We start from the raw sequence: 13123 nt of genomic DNA, 5'->3' as shown, positions 1-13123 counted from the left end.
GTGACAATCACCCTTTTCTGTTCTGTGACCTTAACTCCTCTTAATTGCATCCCCTTTAGCCCAACACCCCAAAATAAGTTGATAAAAAATACTTAATTGGTTGGAAGTTTCTGGTCTTACTTTTACATATTGTTCAAAGCATGATGTAGTAAAATTAACACAGGCTTTGGAAACAGAGCTCTGGGTTCAAATCCCAGCTCTGTGTTATCTGGGTCTTGTACTTAATCTCTGTGAGCCTAAGTTTTCTCCTCCATCAAATGGAGATATCACCATCTACTTAGTAGGTTTGTTGCAAGAATTAAATATAGCCACATATACAACACACCTAAACAACGCCTCGTACACAGTAGGTGTCTAGTAGTTGGTTATATATTGTTATGGGTCCTTTGGCACTTCACATGTACTCTCCTTGTATTCTAATTTAACTTTTTGAGTATTTCTTTCTTGCTTCTTCTATGAAACTCTGAATTCCTGGAGAGCAAAAAATGTGCTATTTACTTAATCTGGATTTTCTATATAATGCTCTGATGGTTAATACTGAGTGTCAAATTGATTGGATTGAAGGATGCAATGTTGATCCTGGGTTTGTCTGTGAGGGTGTTGCCAAAGGAGATTAACATTTGAGTCAGTGGGCTGGAGAAGGCAAACTCACCCTTAATCAGGTGGGCACCATCTAATCAGCCACCAACGAATATAAAGCAGGCAGAAAAGCGTGAAACAATGATGGGCCTAGCCTCCCAGCCTATATCTTTCTCCCATGCTTGATGCTTCCTGCCTTTGAACATTGGCCTCCAAGTTCTTCAGTTTTGGGCCTCAGACTGACTCTCCTTGCTCCTCAACTTGCAGACAGCCTGTTATGGGACACTGTGATTGTATAAGTTAATACTTAATAAACTCCCCTTTATATATATCCTATTACTTCTGTCCCTCTAAGAGAACCCTGACAAATACAGATGCCAAAAAGGATTGATGTTGTACATGATATAAAATTTTTGTCAATTAAAAAATACTGAGAAAAGAAGGAATAACTTGAAATATATCAAAGGTGTCTTCAATATAGTAACCAAGTTGAAACTGGGTTCTTGGTCTGTCATAGTTACAATAGCAAGCCTAATACCTACTAGTACATACATAAAGGCATCAAAGTAGATTTTGCCTTCTATTCACCACTGCAAGACCAGATATATAATAGTTAATAATGGACAGAAGATATATGACTGGCACCTGAAGAGCAATTGCAGAAATGATTAAGAAACCTAAGTAGACATTGTATGAGTAGACTCATGTCTATTCCATCCCACATGATCAGTCAAATTTAATCACCCTATTTAATCCTGTGGGGGCTCAGTTGGTCCAGCGAGGAGCACAGGTCTTTGTTTGGCCCAAACAGACTGAAGAAAAGGAACTATATTATGTAGTTGGCTAGGAGATTTTTCTTCTCTCTCACATTGGATGTGAAAAGCATGACACTTCAATTTACATAAAGTCTCCAGGAGAACCAGCAAAAAGATGAAGCTGATGCAGAAGATCACAGAGCAGAGATACAAAAGCTCCTGGGTTCCTGTGACATTGCTGAGCTGCTGAATCACTGAAATATAAAGCCTGCACTACCTCTCATCTTCCTGTTATGTAAGAGAATAAATGTCCTTTAGGCCATTTCAGTCTAGGATTCTATTACTTTGAATATGCAGCAGAAAGCATCCTGAGAGGTAAGGCAAATATTCAATATACAATCACAACTATCCAGGGTACCTTTTATGCTTAGAGTCATATCAGAATTGCAACTTTTTTTTTTTTTTTTTTTTAGCAGAAAGAGGCCACCTAATCTGAACTCATTTATGGATTAGGAAACTGAAGTTCAAAAAGGCTGAATGAGTTGCCTCAGAAGGCAGAACTCATAAATAGCAGAGTCAGGACTTGACATCCCCAACTTAGGCATTAATCTGTTCATCCAACAGCATTTATGGGTATCTACTATGTGCCAGGCACTGTGCTCTTTTGTCAGCATCACCCCAGTTCCCAAAACATATCATGGAAATGAACTCTTACTACAATATTTGCAACTGGAGCCAATGAACAATAATAAATGTTTCACAAGACCCTGTTAAGACAGAAGCACTTATGGAATGCCATAGATATTCTTCACCAACCAGGAAATAAGAGTCACCTAAAGAAGAGATGGGAGGAATGTCAAGCTGATTGGAGAGATTTATCAGAATTTTTTTAAAAAATTCCATTACACCCAGAGAAGAGAGGTATTTAACAAGACTACCTGGGCTCATTCACTTTTTTCCTAGCTATAAAACTACAAAGTGTATTCCTGTAAAAATTACATAAAAAGTGAAAGATAAGGAAAATAAATGCCATTTTACTTAAGGCATATGTACTTGAGCTCAAGTCAGGAGTGCCACAGTCCATCAACTCAACTGAAAAGAACTTAGGAAGGTACAAGGTGAAGTAAAAACAGGTACCAGTTTTTCAGCAATAACATCAGCAAAGGCTGACACAGAGTCTTGTCAGTTTTGTTAGCATAAAGCATGGCATTTGGAAGGCAGAAGTGCCTCACCAGAACAGGAAGCAGCCAAACCCATTGTGACTTCAGCTCCATCAGAAGAATCTTGGTGCTTTGAGCAAGGCCATTTCTACCACGTGAGCATGTGAGAGCCAAGTTGGTTAATACTGAAGTGGGTAGGTCAGTCATAGTGCTTGCTACACTCACAGCCTGTTTTGAGAAAAGCAGTTCTTTGAGTTGTGAAGGCCATCTTCTGTATACTTGAATAGCTTCACTCCAGCCAGAACTCTGTACGCTTGACCCAAGGTCAGCCAACTCAAAGACTGGCCATCAATCCATGGAGGTAACTGAACATGGCTTTTGAAAAACGTAGACTCCTAACCTCTACCCCAGAACCACCAGATCAGATTATCTGGGAGTAGATTCCCAAACTTACTCTTCAACAAGGTGATTATCGTGCACAAAGCTAAAGTTTTAAAAATATTGATCTAATTCAGACTGTTTATTTTTACAGATGAAGAAACGGAGGCACAGAGAGGTCACAAAAAGAAAACTACTTGCTTTCCATGTATATTCACCTTTTCTACCAGAGATACTGCCACTGAACTGCTGGCTTTCCTTGACTGATGGTTTCATTAGCAGTGTCTGAGTACTTACCTTCTGCTTGCCATGTATTTCTCTTCCTGTGTTTACATTTTACATTCATTCATTCACTATGTAGTTGGCTAGGACACTTATTGAGTATCCATTATGGACCAAGTCCTTTCCTAGGTCCAGGGAAACAGAAGGAAACAGAATCCCAAAATCTCTGATCAAGAAATTATGTGTTTCCTCCATAAATAAAATTATAAACAAGATTTATTTCTATTTATATCACCCTTCATTCTAAATACCCAGGTGCTTATGATATCCTTACCTAGCAGTCTTTCAATAAGAATTATTGATGGAACAGATCCACTGTCCCACCGAATCTCATCCCCCACAAAAATAAAAAGCTAAATCTTCCTTGTGTCCTCACTTAGAAATAGGAAGAAATATGTCTTCTTACAATGAGGTATTTGCTAACGCAGCCAGATTTTAAACTGTTCACCCAGAGCTAAGACCATCTAGAGTTCTAACAGAGCAATGGTCATTAAACATCTAATAACCACCCATGCACAAAGAAGACCATTAGCTGTGCAAACTGGCATGTATCCAACAAAGATGATCTGGGCACAGTCCCTGTTGCTTTCATTTGAAATGTTTCTCTCTTTTATTGCCTGAAGATTATGACAAAATGCCTCTAACAGTGCAAAAGGGCCATGATTTTTATTAAAATTGAGCACATAAAGAGACCAAAAAGAAAAAAAAGAAAGTACCTGCCAATGGAGACAAAGAATAGGCCACAGAAAAAGCTAGATATGAGGGAGAGGACATTGGGAGAGGCACTTAGAGGGCTGGGATGCCGGAGTAGAAACTAGCTGTGACTCATGTAGAAGGTTCTGAACATAGGAATAGTCGACAAGATCACCATTAGTTTTCTCATGGTTTGAAGGGGCAGGGGTCATGGAACAGAGACACGCAGTGGATCTGCCCAGACCTTCTATTCGCCGCTTACTGAACCTCATTATTAGAGGAGGGGTAAGGGGCATAGCATGAAAAGTACCAAAGAGGAAAGAAAGTGGCAGGGAAGAGAAAAGTGTTAGAAGGAAAAATACAGCCTGGTCCCTTGCTTCATTTCAGAGGGAGCACAGGAAATTTAAATTGTCAAAGCAAGAAATAAAAATAATACTAATACCTACAATCCTTAAATACAGCACTTTCTATATTGTGAAGTATTTCAGAGCCATTTTCTCCTTGACACTACCTCTTCACTCCATTTCTCCTCAGCCGCTGCTCATAGTCTCTGGGTGCTGAAGTCTCTTGATGTGAACAGAGTGGAGAACACTTTGGTCCTTACCTATCACCTCTACTTCTTTTGCTTCCTAGGAACAGAGGCCACAAAAGAGCTGTAAGAGCAGAGTAAAGCAGGCTCTTCCTAGTAATCTGTAGTTTTGCAGATAAAGAATACTCTCCTCACCACGTGTGCAGTGGATCCTGACACCAGAGCTTCAAAGAGATAATCCTACAAATGATCCCAGGAAATCTGTCACATCACTGGCAAAATCAGCACACCAGAGTAATTCTACATTTAGGGAGGGAGCACCTCTCAATGTGACACAATAAATGAGAAAGGCACCACCAATAAATAACCAAGGAACAAAGGAAACCTGAATCAAAATGAGAGTCAGGCTGCTCAAGATCAGTGAACTATGAAGCCAAGTATTTAAATGTTTAAAGATATAATGAAATTTCCCTTTCAATCTACAGTCTCACATGGCCAAGAACATCACAGAAGTCCTTAATAATAGTAGCTAGGCTTTGCTTGAAAGCTGGGTCCCCTACTTTGTAGTAATAGAGGTGTTACTGGTACATGTCACATCTTCCTCACACAGAGGAGCTTGCAACCCACTATTCTCCTGCCACCATTAAAATGATAGATTGCTAGGCTTTTGTAATTGTCATAAAATTCCATGCCTGAAACAGGGATGCTGTCTTCCTATTTTCCCACTTACTCTATTTTAAGTGACCTTATTAATGATATTTCTCTACTTGAAATAATTGGATAATCTAAAACTGAGAAATAAGCACTTTCCTTTCCTCATCGTTTTTTCTTCTTTCTCTCTCACAGCCCCAGGAGATCACAAATATTTGGCCTTAGGGCAATATCAGTAGTTAATGATTCATGTTCAAAGGCTCAAAGTTGTCTAATTAACAAAAGGCAATGTTTTACAGAGGCCATTTTTGCTTTCAAGTTAATAGCACACCGTACATACAAAGGGTGGATTGTTATCGAGGTCTTCAAGCTCGCGGTCTGCTACTAATTCAAAACGTTCTAATTTCACTTTTTTTCTGACCCAAACTTCAAGTCATTAAAACTTAATTATTTTCATTTGTTTCATTCTGATTTATCGGTGCCTTTATAGTACAGTTCACACATCACATCCTCCTATAATGTGCTTATAAAAATTATGTTTTGGTTTTTATTAAAATATGCACTTGATTAACGAAAATATTTTTAGCATATTTTCTGTGAATTGTATTCTTAATAGCATCAGTCATTAACAAAATCAGAATCTTTAAAATAGTCTAATCATCTTCTTAATGTAAATGGCGGCCTGTGCTAAGTATTTCCTAGTAGCAGAAATTTGGTAAGATTTCTGGTACTCTATCACTATAACATCATGAATTTTTATAGAGAGTGACTGATGTTAAATATTGACATTTCCAAAATTATAGTGTGTATGCGTGTTTCTGATGCCAACGGCTTTGATATCAGCACAAAATCCAACACATCAGATAAGACTTCTGTAGATTCATCAGGATCTTGGATCTCAAAATAAAGTTGATTCTAAGGAAGTAAATGCTTTTTCCTCTACAATGCCTGGATACTTCGCACATCCATTTCTTATAATTGCTTACTTTCTTGTCTGTGTGCATACTAGCAAGCAGAGAGTGTATCATTACATCTTTGCAGTATAACACAGTGGTTAAGAAAATAAACTCTCAACTGAAGACTGTCTTGGTTTGAATTTCAGCTCCATGCTTCCTAATTTATGTAACTTGGACAAGGTACTTGAACTCTAAGTGCAGCTTTCTTATCTGTAAAATGAACATAATGGTAATCCATTTTTCTCACAAATCTGATGGGAACAATAAAAGAGATGTATTCAGAGTGCCTTATATTTTGTTAATACTCATCAAATGTTAGCTATTGTTATTTGCATTTTTAGTATCCACAAACCAGAGATGAGTATATGGTAACTACTCAGTGATAATTAAAAGAGTAAATAGATGAGTTAATAAGACAAACACTAGTATTCATATTTATACATGAGTAAAACCAGCCTCCAAAAAGAAAACAAAAATCGTTCCCAATTTCAGTCAAGTAGTAGGTGACAGAATCATTTTTCAAACCTGGGTCTCTCTACGGCCAAACTACAGAAGAAGGCTTGCTGTCTCCCAGAGGTCCCTGAGCTTCCTATTGGTTAGACAACACCTAAATTTCAAAAATGAACCAAGTGATTTTTTTGTTATAGGAATAATTTAAAAGTTATTGGGCAGAAATGTCATGAACTTCCCCCTCCTATCACTGCCAATTAATATACTAAAGAGCAATAGCTATGAAATTGGAACTTTGTTCCCAAATACTCTCCAGAACACAGAAAAATGGGGGCGGGAGGGCCGGGGCAGATGATATTCTGACAGTTAACTTTCCACTTAAGTCTCTGCCGCTCTCAATCTTTGTCAAAATGGGTTTCTTATAATTAAGAATCATGGTTTTCAAAGAAGACAAGTAGCAACTCAATAGCTCAAAACTTACTGAAAAATGCATGGCATATTGAAGCGCCACACACTTGAGCATTCACACCCATCTCTCCAATCCCAACGGCTTTGCTCAGTGAAGAGGGCAAGGAAGCCATCTATGCAAGGATGCTTTAAGTAGGTGTTCTCATTCTTCAATGATAATTACTTGAGTTACCACGTTTTACCATTGCTATGAAGGAAAGGATATTTTATGAGAAGAAAGTGAGTTCATTTCTTAACTCTAGGTAGGTGAAATCTCTTATATTTGTTCATCTAGTAGAAGTTATTACTAAGATTGATGATCTTAATATACAGACTGTAAGGAAGATCCAGTTTTCACCCTGAAAGCCTTGCTGCTTTACCACCTTAATAGACACATGATTTTCTTCATACTCTCTCAGGCAAGAAAGGAGACTACAACCTACATGTTAGTTTTTAATTGTACCTGATCTATCTACATTTTACAGGACTTCATTCTCAAAATACATGCTTATAACACTTATTTTTTCCTTTCATACTTAGTATTCATCAAAGAGAATTGCATTTTACTCTGCCAGAGCTAAAAAAGATGATCTAATTAAAAATATTAAAGAATGAGCCATTAAAGAGTTGTCTGAAAAAATGTAATGCATGCAGTTCATGCATGCACTCATTCAATAAGTAGGCATTGAGCTGCTATAACCCGCGGGGGGCATGTCCTAGAGATAACGAGATCATGGTATTAAACACCTCTATAACCGAAATACTACTATACGACAATGTAGCAACATGGCTAGACATTTGGAGATTAAAAAAATAATTCCAGACCCATCAAATTGTTTTGTTGAAGGCAACAGGCAACAAAAGATGTCTAAACATTCAAATTTCAGAAAACATACTCCCCAAGTACCTTGATCTTACACATTATTCGGAAGCAAAAACAGAACCAAAATTTAGAATCAAGAAGTCATCATATAAAAAACATGGCAAGCATACCAACTTTCAGTTTCTGTACTCTCTCTATACCTTTCTTCCTGTTAATAATATAGTATTCTTACCCCTAAGAAAGCAACCTCACCTCCTCACAGGATTTTTTCTTCAATTAGTCGATCTACTGCATTATTTCCAACAGCACGCAAACATGGTCTATATCACCCACCAAAAAAAAAAAAAAAAAAAAAGGTGTGTGTATGTGGTGGTTGCAGAGGTGAGGGGATAGATTGCATTATTGTCTTCAAGTATTCACTATTTCTTCATTTCTGCACATTACCATAGGCAGTGAAGTGCCTTACAGAAGGAGTGTACTTCTCTACCCATTGACATTGGGCTTGGCCTGTAACTTGATTTGGTCAATGGAATGTGTGTAAATGTGTAGTATGGCAAATTCAAGCTGAAGATTTGAGACATTGCATGGCATGGTTCTGTCTCTTGCTTCTTCTCTCTTCTATCAAAAGGATGTGCCCCAGACTGGGGGAACTCTGTCAGCTTGTGTCCAGACATAAGACACATGGTACAGGGCATAGCTGACCTCTAGCTACTGTCATGGAATGTGATCAAGAAACAAACCAATTTTGTTTGAAGCTTTTAGTTGGCTTTTGTCACTGCAGTATAATCCCATCTAGCTCTATATATCCATGTTTCTCTGCTCTCTAAGCTGCTGTCTCTACTTCTTCTCCTTCTATTCTCCCTCAATCCTCTAAAACCAGGCTTCTTTCCCACCATACTACTCCTTCCCTTTCCACTGAAACCAGTCTTAACAGGGTGTCTTCCATATTTCCAACTCAAATGATCATCTCTCTCTTCATCTCTTTTGACCTCTCAGCAGTATTTATCATTGTTGTCCACTCCCTCCTTCTTAAAATATTCCCTTCTCTTGATTTCTCACGATTTGCCTTCCATCTCACTGACCATTACTTCTCAATCACTTTCGCTAGTTCTCTCTCCTGTTTCAGTCATTGAAGTGTGACTATACCAAGCTTTCCTTTAGTCTTCTTTTCTGTGCCTACATTCTTCAAGCTCTACATTCATCCTCATCTAGACCTCTGTTTTAAATATAATATGTACAACAAGGACTCTCTAGCCCTGACCTCTTAATTCAGCCCGAAACTTATCTGTTCAGCTAACTGCTTGACATCCTTATCTATGTATCTATAGGCACTTCAGTCTGAACTTGGCCAAAATATGATTGTTGGTTTTTCCTGTGTAGATCTGTCCCTCCCACAATCTTCCCCATCTCAGCAAGTGGCATCACTATGTACATAGTTGATTAAGCCAAGGACTGAAATCAGGGTGATGGGCTTACAAGCCAAAAATTATCAAAGATTAACAACCAATCACCAAAAACTAGGGAAGAGCATGGAACAAGTTCTTCCCCACAGCCTTCAGAAGTAAGCAACCCTATTGATACCTTTATCTTCTGGCCTCCAGAACTATGGAAGAACAAATTTCTGTTGTTTAAACCACCTAGTTTGTGGTACTTTGTTTTGGCAGCTCTGGAAATCTAATACAAGTCCCTGTTCTGCCAAGTTGATAGGAGGTTGAATTTCAACCCTTAGGGGTATTTCCACCCTTCCCTCATCATGCTCTGGAGATGTCTTTAGACTCCAGTGTAAAAACCAGGCCAAGCCAGGGGGCTGACCCTAGGGAAGTGAGCCTAGAAAAAAGGGTCACCTTTGACCAGCTTACCTAGGGATCCCAGTCTGGACACACCACCATTCTCTTTTCAGAGCCCGCTACCTGGCATGCTGCCAAGCTTTATGGTGCTGGTCTCCGATACACTTGGCACCTATCATGTCATTCTCTGCCCCACTTCTACTTTAGGGAATTTCTCATCTCTCTCCCTCTTCTGCCTCCCCTTCCTCAATAACAGTCACAAAAGGCAATTAGAAAATTTATTTTCAAGCAGCTTCTACTTTAAATTTGATAAATGCCCTTGACACAAATAACACAAAAGATCTGGCTACCTTCGGGAAAAAGAGGCCAAGATTTGTGAATATCACATATACAGTGATTCTCATTCTTCCTGTCTGATTCTTTTCTTTCTCATTCTTTCTGTCATTCTGATTATTTCACATCAGCCAAAATAAAACAAAGGAATCTCTTAAGAACTTATTTTGTCAAAGCAAGGATGTCTATCTAGGTAAGACTTACCTGATAACAACTTCATGATAGACAGTGAATACTTGAAAACAATAATGCAATCATGTACCAAGACCGTCACCCTGTGATGTGCTCATAACCAGGATCTGTCTCATAATCAGCATAGCAACCTAGCCATAATGCAGAAAAATCTTCAAAGGATTCAACAAGCTGCAGAGCAGAAAGAGTTCAAGTTGTTTCTAGAGATCCAGTCACTTCTTCCATCACCACCCATGCTGTTTCTTCTTCCTCACAGCCTTGTTTTTGAAACTGTAGCCAATTTTGAAATTTTAACCAATTAAAAGAGGTCAAATACCATGCCCTACATTAATAAGCTCTCTCCACTGTTTGGATTCTCTGCTCACAGGAACTCCCTGTTTACTGTACATTTCAAATCCCCTCTGTTTCAGGAAATAAATCTGGTGTCTGATGGTACACTCATTATAGTGTTGTTTCTGAGAATAAGGTCCTCCAAGGTAATTAAATAAGAGCTGGGGAGTTATCTTATGAAACAAACAGCCCACTGCTGCTTCTGCTGATAAATAACAATTGTCTCAATAAAATGATGTTGTAGGGATGCTGCAAGTTGGGTCCTTGTTGTGCTCATCAGTGAGCTCCTGAATGAGTCTAGATTTCCCCTCTTCACACAGGTACATGGCATTAGAGGTTACAAAGAAAGGGAAGATGTATACATTGTTCTTCTCATAAAGAAAAACATCTATTGGATGGGAGCTTAATGTATGTTTCTTGGTAATATCACCAGTAAATGCACTATAATGACCAAGAAGGAGGTGGCCAGTTATATTTTATGGTTCTCCTTTCCAATTCTGATAAGGAAATATGTAATACTTACAAAGTATATATTGCATTGTTTCACTGGAAGGTATTTATGAATGGATAAACTGGGTAATGAAAATTACTGGAAACTTGCATATTTTCCCACACAATCTTTTTATAGTAGGTATATGTAATCTGCCTCATCTTGCAGCAATGAGCTGCAGGAAATTTGAATACTATTCCTACTGTGCAGAAATAAAAGGAGGAATAAATTCTGATGATTCTATAATAGCTGGAGCTGAAAAGTCACAGCATTTTCCACTTAAGAGGTCCACATATTAGATCCAAACTGCTCAATAAGTTTTAAGGTTTTCAAAATCTGTCATCCTCAGAGTTAAGATGAAATGCAACTTCTCTTGGTTTGGAGGTAGTCAGTTAAGGTAACATATCACTGGAAGAATTGGGATTCATGATTTCTAAAGAAGTATTAAAGGCTCTAAAGAGCTTTTAAATTAAAATATCAATAATTATAAAAGGAGTTTTTAATCATCAAGTCCTCTCCAAGGTGTAAAAAATACATTATGGAATGATGAATTTTCATAGTCAACTAAAGATATATTCTGAGATGTTTTCTTCTCTATGGTTGAAGCTTTACACTTACAAACCAATTAGAATACAAGAAAATATTGAGCTTTTCTCACAACATCAGGAACATTAATAATAAATGTGGATTTCACTTCAGACTATTCTCTTCAAAATAATGGTTTCAGTTATTTGAAACTGTTTGCTACATGAACACAGACTATGTTTACTGCACAGCAATTATCCATAATTAAGTTTTAACTTTTCATATACCTAGATATGAGTCCATTTTCAGTGATATTGATAAGATCTATGATGCATCACTACTTTTGGAAAATGTTGCTGATTCTAAAGATATTAGCACTGCATGCTATCTTTGAAATGATGCAGCACTGAGCAGTACTAATGTAGCTTAACTGTTGGTGAAATTGCCAAAGTATTAGCATGTCTGATGATTCCCTCTATCTCTCAAGTTAATACCCTGCAGAGAGCAGAGCTCATGATCTTCTGTACTAGAGAGACACAATGTCATCCAGAGGGCAAAAACCAGCTTATAAATCCTTATAAATCCTTCCTTCCTTCCCCATTCTACAGATGTATAAATTGAGGCTCAAAACTATTAAGTCATTTCCTGTAGTCACTAATAAGTGGCAGAACCAGGATCAGAATTGAAGTTTGTCTTTCAATGAAAGTATTAAACTATTGCTATTAGACTACTGCAAGCCTCCTCCTGTATTTCATGTCATTTTATGCAATGCTGCAGATGCAGTGGTAATACCCATGAGAGGTAAAATTGTAAAGAAGCATATCCATCCTTTCTGTGTCCCCAGGCCACTTTCAGATTCTCCTAGCCTTGATACTTATCTTCCTTTTTGTCTACTTCTCTCTTCCCATCCAATGAATTCTAAGAAACAATATGACACCTGTCATTTATGAAGTAGCATGAATTTCCATCAATATCCAGATTTTTGAGCTGCAAAGGATGATAGAAACCATTTCTGAACTCAGTCATTTTACAGATGTGGAGACCAAGCCACAGAAAGGTTAAGGGACTTAGCTGAGTTCACAGAGCCAATGATGTACTTACAAAACAGAAGAAAGAATTCTGTTTCCTGACTCCCAACTCACATTTCTATTTATTATACCCTCACAAAGGTTTTTTTCTTTTTTTTTTAATTTCAGAGGAATGTTCTGACCTCAAAGAAATTTTACACATCAAAGAGTAAAGAGAAAACATACTGAAAAACAGGAGCCCTGCCTGAACCCCTTAAACCATATTTGTTGGTGGCTGCCTACTCTCTTCTTATGTAAGACCAGTTCTGCTAAAGGAAGCCACTGGTCAGCATAGTGAGTACCTCTCTTACCTGAAAGTAGTATGCAGAATATCGTCCCTTCCAGACCTGCTTCCATTTAAAACAGCAAGCACTGCTTCTCTCTGTCCTTCTTCCCCACAGGAATCAATGCAATCATTGTGTTAAGGCCCCATGGGAAGCCACCACTGTGTTAAAAATAAAAATAAAAAACAATAAAATTTCAAATTGATCATTTGTAGTTACTAAAAGAAGAAAATAATAGACTTTCCCATCCTGATTATGTTCATTACCATAGATTTCAATTTGTCTCAAATTACAAGGAAAAGTAGATTGAAATCTATAGCTGGATCCCCAGGTGTAACATTTCATTTTTTAAAATCAATGTGAAATGGAAGCCATTTTGCAGTAAGTATTTTTGGCTCCAGCTCTAAAGTAG

General features: G+C 37.9%; 1 long non-coding RNA gene across 10 annotated transcripts in view; it reads right to left on the bottom strand.

The window, feature by feature from the left end:
* LOC110742272 overlaps window positions 1-13123 on the bottom strand; it is a 478176-nt gene that overhangs the window by 81593 nt on the left and 383460 nt on the right. For 8 of the 10 annotated variants that reach the window (XR_004181876.1, XR_004181888.1, XR_004181892.1 and 5 more), the window contains 2 exons: window positions 12739-12872; window positions 6915-7088 (listed from right to left, as the gene is read on the bottom strand). This is a non-coding gene — a long non-coding RNA (uncharacterized LOC110742272). Of the gene's footprint in view, window positions 1-1797; window positions 4477-6914; window positions 7089-10027; window positions 10187-12738; window positions 12873-13123 lie in introns of those variants that run through there. The other 2 variants (XR_004181894.1, XR_002519734.2) reach the window with 2 other exon arrangements.

The sequence above is a fragment of the Papio anubis genome, chromosome 2 (genome assembly GCF_008728515.1).
Source record: "Papio anubis isolate 15944 chromosome 2, Panubis1.0, whole genome shotgun sequence".
Classification (NCBI taxonomy): domain Eukaryota; kingdom Metazoa; phylum Chordata; class Mammalia; order Primates; family Cercopithecidae; genus Papio; species Papio anubis.
Note: the sequence above shows the minus strand (reverse complement) of the source record. Positions and strands in the feature narration are given on the sequence as shown.